Source organism: Parasteatoda tepidariorum, chromosome 2 (genome assembly GCF_043381705.1).
Source record: "Parasteatoda tepidariorum isolate YZ-2023 chromosome 2, CAS_Ptep_4.0, whole genome shotgun sequence".
NCBI classification, from domain to species: domain Eukaryota; kingdom Metazoa; phylum Arthropoda; class Arachnida; order Araneae; family Theridiidae; genus Parasteatoda; species Parasteatoda tepidariorum.
This window is the reverse complement of record NC_092205.1, coordinates 40,168,790-40,182,957: the sequence shown is the minus strand read 5'-3', so window position 1 is coordinate 40,182,957 and position 14,168 is coordinate 40,168,790. Positions and strand designations below refer to the sequence as shown.

The 14,168-nt window shown below is 27.8% G+C and overlaps 2 long non-coding RNA genes across 2 annotated transcripts; both read right to left on the bottom strand.

Moving 5' to 3' along the window:
* Positions 1–2,759: 2,759 nt before the first annotated feature.
* LOC122270552 (uncharacterized) lies at positions 2,760–6,043 on the bottom strand. Its single transcript, XR_006225866.2, has 3 exons — positions 5,817–6,043; positions 4,068–4,171; positions 2,760–2,891 (listed from the first exon to the last, which is right to left on the bottom strand). It is a non-coding gene; the product is annotated as an uncharacterized lncRNA (long non-coding RNA).
* Positions 6,044–7,670: 1,627 nt separating this feature from the next.
* On the bottom strand, positions 7,671–10,969 carry LOC122270553 (uncharacterized). The gene is made up of 3 exons (XR_006225867.2): positions 10,763–10,969; positions 9,016–9,053; positions 7,671–7,800 (listed from the first exon to the last, which is right to left on the bottom strand). It is a non-coding gene; the product is annotated as an uncharacterized lncRNA (long non-coding RNA).
* Between the last annotated feature and the right edge of the window lie 3,199 nt (positions 10,970–14,168).

Sequence of the window (14,168 nt, the reverse complement as noted above, 5' to 3'; positions counted from 1 at the left end):
ATAACGATGCATAAAATTACAATATCTCTACCTTAAAATTATTAAATCAATGTATTTATATCAACTTTAAATTTTGATTAAGGAACTTTATGAAGAAGATAAATAAAAGTTAACGAGTTTAAGGTTAAAAAAAAATGTTTGTTTAATTAATGAAAATATCACCTCAAATAAAAAAAACTCTTGAAAAGAATATTAATATATCTATTATGAGTAACATTTTTAATGAACTTAGTATTTTATGAGCTACAAATATGAAAGCATAAATAATAATATTTATTTTTTCGTGCTGTAGCACATGCAAATAGATTTATTGACTCTTCAAAATCTATTGTTTTACGGTTTCATTTTCGATACAATTTTTTACTAAGTCTCCTTACAGAATTTAGTCACCTTAATCTTAAAGATTTCAGCATGTAGATTTTGATATCTTCTAATTTGCTAAAAGAGTGTTCACCACACGGATAAAAAATTCTGGCAAAATTACCATACTAGTAAAGTTATTTCTGGTAAAATGAACTATAATTTTGGTAATTAAATCAAAATATGTGGTATTTAAACCATTTATTTGGTAAATTTACCTTTCACTAAGGTAAAGGTTATCGAAAATTCTGGTTTTCAAAATTATAGTCCTTATTACCATAGATTTAGTAACAAATACAAAACTGAAAAATAAATTGAACCAAATGAATTGTTTTAATGCCCTAATGCTTTTAAAGCATCACAATAAAAATTACCAAAATGGACTTCAGAACTATCACTCATTTTGTAATTTATATGGTAATTTAATCTTTTGATGTCTATACTTTTTAAAAAACAAATATGGCAATAGACTATTTACACTTCGGTGGGTTTATTTAAAATGGCGTTATATTTAAATGGTTGATGGGAGTTAGTTGACTGTTAATTGTTTCTTATTATAATATAATTTCTTATTATAATAAAATTTCTCGATTATAACAAAGTAAAAAGAGACATGAACGAGGGCTTGAAATTAATTAAAGTGCTTAAAAAATACAGAACTCAGATATGTCAAATTACGGTAATTATTTTACTTATCTTTTATTGGGGTAGTATTATATATTTACGTATATATATGTGTATTTCTTTTTAAATAAAAAGAATGGCTTAAAAACTCTCTTCAGTTTGAAAAAAAAAGAATTCCACAATTTCGCTAAAGATATCAAGAATATGCACCCAGTTTATTAGCAAGATTCGAGCCCACTATGCATGTCTACGCTTCAGAGCGTTTAACGGAACAGCAATAATGCGCAACGAGATGCAAGCAAAATAACCATAAAATTGGGAGCTCCATTTCCATGGGGTGTTGACCTTTCACCAAATGCTTACTTAAATTGTAAAGTGATTTATACTTAATATAATCCTATTTATTTCCTAAAACTAACATGAGATAAACCACTACATTAAAAAGAATGAATGTGGGGAGAGAAGTTATAAACCATGTCAACATTCATCTATGGAAAGGTACCCCATCATAGAGTCGAGTTAACCTGTCTTATATACTAGTGAATTATAATTGTAATTTTGTAGTGGTAAACACACTACACTAGGGCTAAATGGTCATTCTTTAATGTCACTCCTCTTTCTAATTTTGTCTGTCATTAACTCTCTTTTGGAACAGTGGCGTGAAGTTTAAATAAAACTTTTACATAGAGCCATAGAGCTTGGATTCACTTTCTTTAAACCATAAAGAAAATGAATCTAAGAATATATATTAAAAAATAAAAATCTATAAATGTATTTTTCAAACAAACAATATTTTAAGAAAAGTGGAAATCAATAATTTAATGAGTATTAAATCTAGGTCTTGCTCGCCTAACGGTAACCTGGCATTGGGCGATCACCGTTTTAGCTAACCCCTTCTTGCAATACCTCCTTATTAGAATATATGGATAGTCATAATAAGAATATTGTTAATTTCTTACCTGATTTTGAAATTTTTCAAATTATTTTGAGTAGAACAAAGTGCTTAAAGTAAAAGCTTCTAAAATTTTAGAAGTGAGGAATAATGTGACTGATCACTACAAAAGGGGGGAATGTTTGCTACATGAAACCGATATCTAATATAACGAGGTAATGACGATGGTCTGATAAGCATCCCTTAAAGAATACAAAGATATGCCAACACAATTTTGATACTTTGCATAGAAGATGACTGCCCCGCTTTGGTAGCTCGATAGCAAGTGCACAAAGTTAAGCATTTTAAAGGGACATTCACCCAGTATGCGAAAAAATTACGCATGTCAATTCAGAGTTGCGAACATGAACCTTATTTGGGAAGCTTTTCACGGGCAAATATATTTCACCAATAAGCTTCTCGTTCTCATCTCCAAAATTCGCAGACGCAGATTGTTAAAAATATTTACACATGAGAAATATTTACATATTCAAAATGGTCTCCCGTCCGCTTTGGTAGCCCGATGGCCAGCGCACTAATTCGGACACTTTAAAAAAACGTTCACAAAGGATGCTGAAAAAGCCGTCTGTGAATTCGGAGGTGTGAACATTCTTTGGTTTATCAAAATATAATACACTCTCCTGCAGTGAGAATGCCTAACTCAATCATAGTAATTCAAGTTTTTAAAGAATTTCAACAATTTTTCGTTCAAAAAAATTCTTTTTTTAAAAACAGTATGTCCTATGAATCTGAAAAACACCATTACTGCAATTTTGGTGTTTTCTTTTATTAAGTTTCTTACATATTTTTAAAAAATAAGTAAGAATAAAGAAGATGCTTCAGACATTTTTTTAATAGAGCATTTATTGTTTTCCTAATACATTTAAATGCCCATGAATTCAATATTTTTGAACAGAAACCAGGCCATTATACATGACAATTCGGACGAATAGAAATGGACAAATCCTTTCAATATCTGTGGGAAGAAATTGTGAGTAATATTAGTTGCTAGAAAAAAAAATTTTTTTTAATTAAACACTCTCTTTTCTTATTACAATAAATACTTCAAGGAAGAAAAATTGCGAATGTTATTAACTATCTAGAACTACATCTTCACTACTCTCTACCTTAACCAGGAATCTCTTAGAAAATTGATAGTCTTATTCAAACTTTTCCTTTAATTTTTCTCTCAAACCTTTATGCCAAATCATCATCTTTGGTCCTTCCTTTTTCCATTTACTTTGGAGAGTATAATGTAAGGTCTATCTCACCCTAACGCTTTTTTCTCTATATCTAGTTAAGCATTCTCCACTTTCTCATTCTTAATTTTGTAACCAATGGAAAATTGATTGCTATTGTTAAGTTGAAAATTCCACTTATTCCGCACTAATTTGCCCTCATCTGTCTCACCTTCCTAATAGACAATGCAACCTAAATAAAAGAAACTACCAACTTCTTAAAAGTACGTGTCTATTTAGTTTAAAATTTATTTTTTCAATTTTACAGTTTTCATTGTGTTTGTATTAAAAACCCACATTCTTAGCTTCCCAGACCATGAGGTTTTTATTTCTCTGCTTGAACATAAAAACTCATTGGTTGTCCAGAGGTTAAAAGGAAAAGAGTTTTAAAAAATGGAGGACTCTCTTAATTGGAGAATTTAGAAAGAAGAAGAAAAAATTTAAAAAATCCTTTTGTTTTAAACATGGAAAGTAAATCTTTTGACTGAATTTCTTTATATAATTTATCTTTCTCAGATAGTTTAGCTCGTTTTATTTCCAGAACCTTCATTAGGTGTGTGTTACTAAATTTTATGTAATTAACAAATATTATATTTTGGAAAAAATTCCGAATATCAGAGGAAAGTAATAAAGACAATATTATAAATGAAAAATTGGATTCTTTGTTTTTATCTACTGTTTGAAAAAAAATTATATAAATCTTTTTAGTTTGCGCTTTTTAGATTCTTTCTTCTTATCAAATAAACAAACAGGCTCTGGTATTTTTTATTTTACTTCCCTCAATTTGGTAGATTTCTATATTTTTATTTCGCTTAGATATCAATATGTGAACCTTAATGTATGTGTTTCGAACTTTATTTTTTGAAAAGGATAAAAAAAAACATATTTTATAGGAGTAGTGATTAAGGAATTACCTTATAACAACATTTTCCAGAAAGATAATAAGTACTTCTCACATTTGACCCTACGTTTCATCATTCATCACAAGGTTCCTCTTCTCTGCAAGGATATGCTAAAACTAAAAATAATAATAGCAACAATAATAATATCAATATCAACAATAATAATAATAATAATATTTATAATCATAGATCTTTAAGAGAGCAAAAGTTTATTATTTTCATTAATATTGAAATAAAAACATAATTTATAAAAAAAATTTTCGTCAAGCCCTTGTTAATTTCACAGGCTCATGAATTTTGTTTAAATTTTAGAAATTATTCAAAGTAAATTGTTATCACATATAAGAAATTTATAACTTAGTTTTAAAATAAATGCAGCTAATTTAAAGTAAAAAAAGAACGATGACTTTTTCTTCTCACTTTTGTTCTCTATAATAAAAAGAGAAAACGAAATTTCAAATATTTGTTACCTTTTATGCGAAAAAGTGATGAGCAGAAATTTTAAAAAAAAAATATATTATATATAACATTGGTTATTGAAATAATTTTACTGTAAAAGAAAAATATCCGAGCAAAATTTAGGAAGTTATTCGAAGAAAGACTTTTCAATTTTTGAAATTCTTTAAGGCGGGGAATTTATGTATATGCAGGGTGCCTGCTGAAGTGTTGAAATATCTTTTACATTTTCTAATAACTTAAGCTATACCTATAAAAATGATGTCTATACAGAAAGAGAATTATAACCCTACTTTATAAGATCCCCACAGCGCCGTCTGTGTGAAATCTGAACAATTAGTATTTCTATCTCGAAAACGGTTACAAATTAGAATGAAAACTAAAGAATAAAGTTGTTACTCATTGTCGATTCATAACAAATAGATACCTCAAGGATATCTAAATTAAAAAATGAACTGTTGAAAAGTGCATGAGTTTATTCGCAATTTCATAAACTGAGTCGCAATTTTTTTTTTTTTCATTAGATGGCTCTATTTTCATTCTTTAAGCTTCTCTGGAGCGTTGCAAACCTCGAATTAAGGGAGTTATGGGATTCTTCTTTCATTCAGAGGGAATTCAATGCGTTATACTTTAATGAATAATCTCATCAAGGGAAATATTAGGATAATTTCTTTGAAACTTTTCCTAAATCAACTGACTAAAATTTTATCGCTTTATTGGATTGAATGAACATTGGAGATTGAACATTGACCATCGGTCGTTATAATGAAAGGAATGCTGTAAAGGCAAGTGGTACTAAATATTGTAGACTGCGCTTACTAAGAGTGATCCCGACATTTTTTATTTTACATGCATCAGTATTGTTACTATGACTGCCGTTATATCTAAATTTAAAATATATGTATGATATGTACTGTATTTTACATTAATATTACTTAAACAGTATGTTCCTTCAAAATGTAGGCAACACTCAAACGATTACTGTAAAACAATTTATAGCGACAAAGGTTCTTTCATACGTATTATTATGTGTATAAAAGATTATTAAAAAAAACTAATGATTCTTTAGAATTTTCGATTCATTCTTAATTTTTTATTACAGTTTTATTTTGAATAAATTGAAATTTGCAAAAATCCTTTAGAGCTAACAAAATAATAGTAATAATTTGTAAATAAAGAAAAATGTAAAAACTTAATTTAACGAGTTTTTTCTGTTTTGATATTAAGTTATGAAAACTTCAAGAACATGTTATGTTCGGTAATTAATCTATAGACATTAGTTTTATCAACAACAAAAAAACTTACCAGAACATGCGAGAACACAAACAGTTAACAACATAACGCAAACTAAATGTGAAATATTGTTGAACATCTTTTTTATTGAACCTTATTTAGTTGATTTCAACTGAATCTATGGATTGAATTTTTGAGAGTTTTTAATAAATTTTTCGAGCATTCGATTATATATACACGAGAATATACACAATTGTGCTCATTTAAAATTCAGTATTATTTTAATGATTGTTAAGAAAGTTGATTACAAAAGTTTTCCCTTTGTTCCTCTATAGCTGTGACTTCATAGAAATCATTATCTTGAAAAGTTACCTTAGAAATATGTTTTAAGTACTTGCAAAATGGTTAAATGACTCTGTTTATTACATTCACGTGCAAATATAGCAATAAAATCTCACGCTGTAACATCTCAAAAATAATAAATGATTTCTATAATAATGTTCCTGCAAGATTTTATTAATACAACGCGATTTGTATTCGCCATGCTTCATATCGCTATTATTATATCTATTAATTGATAATACACGTCTATTACAAAGTTAAAATGCTTTATTAAAAAGTTTTGTTTAGGAAATTTAGATAAAAATATTACAATATAATATTTTTAAAATCTTTTTTGTTTCTTAATTAATTATTTTTTACAAATTTAATGATTTGCATATCTGAAAAGAACATTTTGATTTAATTATTTTCAAAACTTCTTCTAGAAAAAGTAACTATGTTTACTTAAAAAAACAATTATATTATTTACATGAAAAATTCATTTTAAAAAATCTCTACTTATGTTGATAATAGTAAGACAATGAATTTTCACGGAATAGTGTCGTCATAGTCTAAAGATAGCGTCAAATTACAGTTGCAGATTATTATAAAGTTTGTTCATATTTACCGAATGGCAGAAATACTCTAGCAATAAATATTAGTAAAAAAACCTATTTATTTTGAGAAAAAACAATGAAATCTCTTCAGTATTCATAAAAGTTTGTCTAGAAGTAAAATAAAGTACTTCTCACGTCTCAGATCTACCTAAACAAGATTTTTGTCGTTTTATTAAGAAAACAAATATAATATGAAAATAGTATAAATAACCTTTTAAATAAATAATATAGGGTAAGCCTAGGAATAATAGCTATTGTTCTTACAAATTAAAAAAAAAGGGCTAGGAATAACGATACAAGAAATATTTATGCATATTTTAAATTCTCATGCGAGTACTCAACATATTTTGAGCAAAGTTTAATGGAATATTGAAAACAAAATATGAAGGAAAAAAAGGCATTTTAAAATTAAGCAAAGAAGTGGCCATTTCTCCTTAACGACGAGGGGAAGATGGCAATCTAAGAAAAAGTTTGTAAAATACGGAAAAAAAACAAATTCCATACAGATAACCATGAAAAGCTTACATTAAGCTATAAAGAATTAATTTCATGGTCGAAAATAGGCAAGAAGAATATAACAAACAAAAACTAATGTACAGATTTAATCAATCACTTTCGAAAAAATTTTAATATATTATTGGCAAAGATTTTTAAAGTTCGTATATGTTTCATGGAGCCAATACTGGCACCTTACACATCTCATCCAGTCATGTTTGTTAGTTGTGGTATTGTATTCTTCTCCATAGCTAACACACTGATACTCAGCAAATTGAATATCGAAATTGAATATCTCCGGTAGTGAGAATGCCTAACTCAATCATAGTAATTCAATTATTTAAAGAGCTGTTAAAGTATTTTTTAATAAGACCGTATGTCATATGACTCTGCAAGACTCTTTTACTGCAATTTTGCGGTTTTCTTTTATTAAGCTAGTTGTTTCTTACATATTTTTAATAGATAAGTAAGAATAAAGAAGATGCTTCAAACATTTCTTTAATTGAACATTTATTGGTTACCTTACACAATTAAATGCACATGAATTCAATATTTTTGAACAGAAACCAGCCCATCATACATGACAATTCCGACGAATATGAATGGACAAATCCTTTTGATATCTAAAATAAGAAATAATGAGTAATATTAGTTGTAGGAAAAAATAATTTTCAATGAAGCACTCTTTTTTGTTATTATTATAAATTTTTTAAAGAAAAAAAATTTGAATTATTATTAATTATCTAGAACCGTGTTTGTGACAGCCTCTTCATTGCTCTCCATCTCAACCAGGAACCTCTTTAGGAAATTGCTAGTCTTATTCAAACTTTTCCTTTAATTTTTCTCTCAAACCTTTATGCCAAATCGTTATCTTTGGTCTTTCCTCTTACCATCTACTTTGGAGAGTATAATGTAACGCCTATCTCACCCTAAAATTTGTTTTCTCTATGCATAGTTAAGCATTCTCCACTTGCTCATTCTTAATTTTGTAACCAATGGAAAATTGATTGCTATTGTTAAGTTGAAAATTCCATTTATTCCACGCTAATTTGCCCTCATCTGTCCCACCTTCGTTGCAGACAATGCAACCTAAATAAGAGAAACTACCAACTTTTTAAAAGTGCGTCTCTTGTTCAAAATTTATTTTCACAATTTAAGTTTTCAATGTGCTTGTATTAAAATTCACATTCTTAGCTTCTCAGACCATGAGGTTTTTATTTCCCTGCTTGAATATAAAAACTCATTGGTTGTCCAGAGGTAAAAAAGAAAATAGTTTTAAAAAATTGAAAACTCTCTTATTTGGAGAATTAAAAAAGAAGAGGAAAAAAAATTAGAAAATCATTTTGTTTTAAATACGGAAAGTAAATCTTTTGACGGAATTTCTTTAGAAAATTTTTCTTTTTCAGAGAGGTAATCTCATTCTACTTCCAGAACCTTCATTGGGTGTTTGTTACTAAATTTTATGTAGGTAATTAACAAATAATTTGGAACAAATTCCAAAATCATAGGAAAGTAATAAAGACAATATTTTAAATGAAAAATTGGATTCTTAGTTTTCATCTACTGCTTGAAAAAAAAATTATATAAATCTTTTTATTTTGTGTTTTTCAGATTCGTTCTTCTTATCAAATAACCTAACAGTTTTCTTATTTTTTATTTTACAATTTGGTAGATTTCCATAATATTTTTATCTCACTTAGATATCAATTTGTGAGCCCAAATGTATATGTTTTGAACTTTATTTTTGAAAAGAATAAAAAAAAAACATATTATAAGAGTAGTGATTAAGGAATTACCGTATAACAATATTTTCTAGAAAGATAATAAGTAATTCTTACATTTGATTCCACGTTTCATCAATCATCACAAGGATATGCTGAAAATAATAATAAGGATATGGTAAGGTTAAAAATATTAATAATCGCAATAATAATATCAATATCAATAATAATAATAAAAATAATATTTATAATAATAGATCTTTAAAAGAAGCAAAGTTTATTGCTTTCATTAGTATTGAAATAAGAACATAATTTTTTAAATTTAAGATTTATTTCATCAAGCCTATGTGAATTCTCAAGCTCAATAATTTTGTTTAAGTTTTAGAAATTATTCAAAGTAAATAGTTATTACATATAAGAAAGTTATAACTTAGTTTTTAAAAAAATGCTGCTAATTTGAAGTAAAAAAGAACAATGATTATTCTTCTCTCTTTTGTTCTTTATAAGAAAAAGATTTTTAAAAAAAATTCTAAATATTTGTTACCATTGAGATGCCAGAAACTATTAAAAGAAATTTTTTAAAAATTGGATAACATTAGTTATTGAAAAAATTTTACTGTAGCACAAAAATATCCGCGCAAAATATAGGAAATTATTCGAAGAAATTGAATTTTTGAAATTCTTTAACGCGGAGAAGATATGTATATGCAGGGTGCCTGCTGAAGTGTTGAACCATCTTTAACACTTTCTAATGACTTAAGCTATACTTATAAAAATTATGTCTATACAGAAAAAAAATTATAACCCTACTTTATAAGATCCCCACAGCGCCGTCTGTTTGAAATCTGAACAATATTTCTATCTCGAAAATTTTTCCAAATTAGAATAGAAAACTAAAGAATAAAGTTGTTACTCATCGTTGATTTAATACAAATAGATACCTCAAGAATATCTAAATTAAAAAATGAACTGTTGAAAAGTGCATGAGTTTATTCGCAATTTCATAAACTGCGTCGTAATTTTTTCTTCATTAGATGGCTCTATTTTCATTCTTTAAGCTTCTATAAAGCTTTGCAAACCTCGAATTAAGGGAGTTATGTGATTATTCTTTCATTCAAAGGGAATTCAATGCCTTATACTTCAATGAATGATCTCATCAAAGGAAATATTTGGATAATTTCTTTGAAACTCTTCCTAAATCAACTGACTAAAATTCTATATCTTTATTGGATTGAATGGTCCAAACGGACGTTCGTTCTAATGAGCATTAAAACAATATTGTGTCAATGGAGTAGCAAGTGGAACATTAGGCATCGGTCGTTATAATGAAAAGAATGCTGTAAAAGCAAGTCCTACTAAATATTGTAGACTGTGTTTACTAAGAGTGATCACGACATTTTTTATTTTGCATGCATCAGTATTGTTACTATGATAGCCGTTATATCTAAATTTAAAGTATATGTATGATGTGTACTGTATTTTATATTAATATTACTTTAACAATATGTTCCTTCAAATTGAAGGCAGCATTAAAGCGATTTCCTAAAAAAAAAATTTATAGCGATAAAGGTTCTTTTATATGTATTATTATGTGTATAAAAGATTATTAAGAAAGGATATGATTCTTCAGAATTTTAGATTCATCCCTAATTTTATTTTTTAGTTTTATTTTGAATATATCGAAATTTATAAAATTCTCTTAGAGGTAACAAAATAATAGTAATAACTTGTAAATAAAGTAAAAAGTAAAAACTAAATTCAATGAGTTTTTCTCGGTTTTAATATCAAGTTATGATAGCTTCAAGAACATGTTATGTTCGGTAACTAATATATAGACAATAGTTTTATCGACGAAGGAACTTACCAGAACATGCGAGAACACAAACAGTCAACAACATAACGTAAACTAAATGTGAAATATTGTATAACATCTTTTTCATAGAATCTCATTCAGTTGACTCCAACTGCATCTATAGATTGATTTTTTTAGTTTTTAATCAATTTTTGTAGCATCCGATTATATATATAAAAGCATATACATAATGGTGCTCATTTAAAATTTAGTATTACTTTAATGATTGTCAAGAAAGTTGATTACAAAAGTTTTCCCTTTGTTCCTCTATAGCTGTGACTTCATAGAAATCATTATCTTGAAAAGTTACCTAAGAAATATGTTTTAAGAGTTTGCAAAATGGTTAAATACTCTGTTTATTACATTTACGTGCAAATATAGCTATAAAAATCTCACGTTTTAACATTTCAAAAATAATAAATGATTTCTATAATTAATGTTCATGCAAATTTTAATTAATACATCGTACTTTCTATTCGCCATGTTTCATATCACTATTATTATATCTATTAATTGACAATACACGTCCATTACGAAGTTAAAATGTTTTGCTAAGAAGTTTTGTTTACGGAATTTAGATGAAAATATTACAATATAATATTTTTAAATCTTTCTCGCTTCTATCAATTTTTATCAATTTTAAATTTATTTGCAGTGATTTTCCTAACTAAAAAGGACAATTTGTTTTAATTACTTTCAAAGGTTCTTCTAGAAAAAGTAACTATGTTTACTTAGAAGAACAATTACAGTTTACTCTCGATTATCCGTGCTCATTCCGGAGTCACACAAAAAATATAAAGAGAAATATTTTCAAGTTTAAAAAAATTTGATTCATGAAGTTATAACATTGCAAAATTCTTTGAAGCAATATTCGTTATTGGATTGCTGTATATGGAATATCAGCAGCATGGTCAAAGGTAAAATCGTCTCCGTTATCACGGTCGCGGCGAAAGATCATACCGCTTGATGAATAATCTTCTTCAAATATTCAGGAAAAATATGATAACAGGATTCTTGAACAAGCAATAGAAATCTAAGGTTTCGAAATTCTTGATGAAGAAAATTTAAAAGACTGGTTTCAAAGTGATGCATGCGAGCCTGGGTTCCAGTATTTGACAGATGAAGACATCGTTTTGTTGTTAAATCAAATAGTGATAATAGTAACTGATGCAGAAGATGTAGCAAATGAGGGAAATACAATTTCTCATTCTGCTGCTCTGTGGAAACTTTATTAGATTACATGGGAGGATTTGATTACAGTGACATTACTGCTGCTCGTAAAATATGTGTATCGATATATAGCGAAGACACATTACACATTTTTTTAAAAGGAAAATTACTAGTTTGATGTTAAACAGCATGCAAATGTCAGTAATTTTTATATTTTTTGTACTGATATTGATTTTTTCTTTAAAAAAGGGGAGTTTTCGGATTATCCGTGTTTTTCGATTGTCCGTGCGACCTGCACCGGTGATTAACCAGGATAATCGAGAGTGCACTGTATGTTATTTACATCAAAACTTACTTTTAAAAAGTCTCTATTTATGTTGATAATAGTAAAACAATAAAGTTTCACGGAACAGTATAGTCATAGTCTGAAAATAGGGTCAAATTGCAGTTGTAGATTATTATTAAGTTTGTTCATATTTACAGGAAAGCAGAAATATTTTAGTAATAAATGCTAGTAAAAAAAAAACTATTTATTTTGAGGAAAAAAAATGAAATCTCTTCAGTATTCATATAAGTTTGTCTAGAAGTAAAATAAAGTACTTGTCACGTCTGATATCTACCTAAACAAGACTTTTGATGTTTTATTGCAAAGACAAATATAAATGAAATGGATATAAATAACCTTTTAAATAAATAATATAGGGTCCCCCTAGAAAAATGGCTATAGTTTTCAGAAATCAAAATAAAAGTACTAAGAATAGAGATATGAGAAATGGGAGCCATTACATTATTTATGCATATTTTATATTCTCATACGTGTACTCAACATATTTTGAGCAAAGTTTAATGGAATATTGAAGAAAAAATACGAAAATTTGTTAAAATTAAACAAAAAGTGTCTACTTCAGCTAAATGTCGAAGTGAAATGGCCATCTAAGAAAAAAAATTTTAAATATTGAAAATAACACATTCCATACACGAATGAATGCATGTATGAATGGGTCCGAGCGCTTTAAACGGGTATGTCGTATGGCTGTGGCAGATGTCGAATTCTTAGCCATAGATGACGCCACTGGAAAACAAAAACAATCGCACCCCCTCTGCCTTAATGTCCGACGGCAACAACAATGTACAGATTTAATCAATCACTTTTGAAAAAAAATTTACTACATTATTAGTAAGAGTTTTAAAGTTCGTATATGTTTCATGGAGCCATTACAGGCACCTTACACATCTCCATCCAGTCATCGTTTTCAGTTGTGGTATTGTATTTTACTCCACAGCTAACACACTGATACTCACGAAAGTGGGTATATAGGATTGAATATTATGCAGGGTTCTATCGAGTTGGCTATTGTGTTCTATTAAATAATATATGTTAGGTATGCAGAATCAGGTATGCAAGTATGGTATGCAGGGTTCGTACTGTCATCAAAAAATAGAGAAAGAAATGGTTTCAATTTTGGAATAAAAAGCTATGAATTTCTTTTTACTAGCTTTCATCTAAAAATTACGAAACGAAACCAAACGAACCTAAGGATTTCGTTACTAGATTTATTTCCTTAAAGATATTAGGAGTTGTGGTGAAGATGACACCTATTTCTGAAAATGTTTTAAGGACCCTACGACACTTGATGAATTAGTACGCACTAATGAAAAATAGCCATCTTTCTCGATTTTATATAGCCATCTCTCTTAAAGTTGATGATAAGAGGTTCTGTTGCTGAATTACTATTAAAATGTTGATAAGTCTTAGTTTTTCAACTTCAAAGTGGATATATATGATAAAAACAGAATAGATAAATTAACATTTGATTTTAAGTATATTTTTGCAGCCATTTATTTTATTGTTATTCCTTATTTTAATTCCTTATTTTTATCCTTATTCTTTATTTTTGTTCCTTATTTTTATTCTTATTCTTTATTATATCTTTAATTGCTGGTAAAGAAAATACACAGTGGTTGAACTAGTGTAAAAGAAAAAGAAGAAGACACGGATTAAATTTTAAGCAATTTATGAGAAATACAGTATAAAATCTGAACTGGAGCATGAAAAGTATATATATATATGAAATTCTTGANTAAATTATCGAAGGTTACTATGTCCGCCTTTGGAGACGTCACATTTTGACGTCATTCAGACGTCAACACGAGACACAATGAGACATATTACTGTCGCCGTCTGACAAGAATATGACATGCTCATGTTTCAACGTAGTCCCACAGTGACTATTGAGACGTAATTATC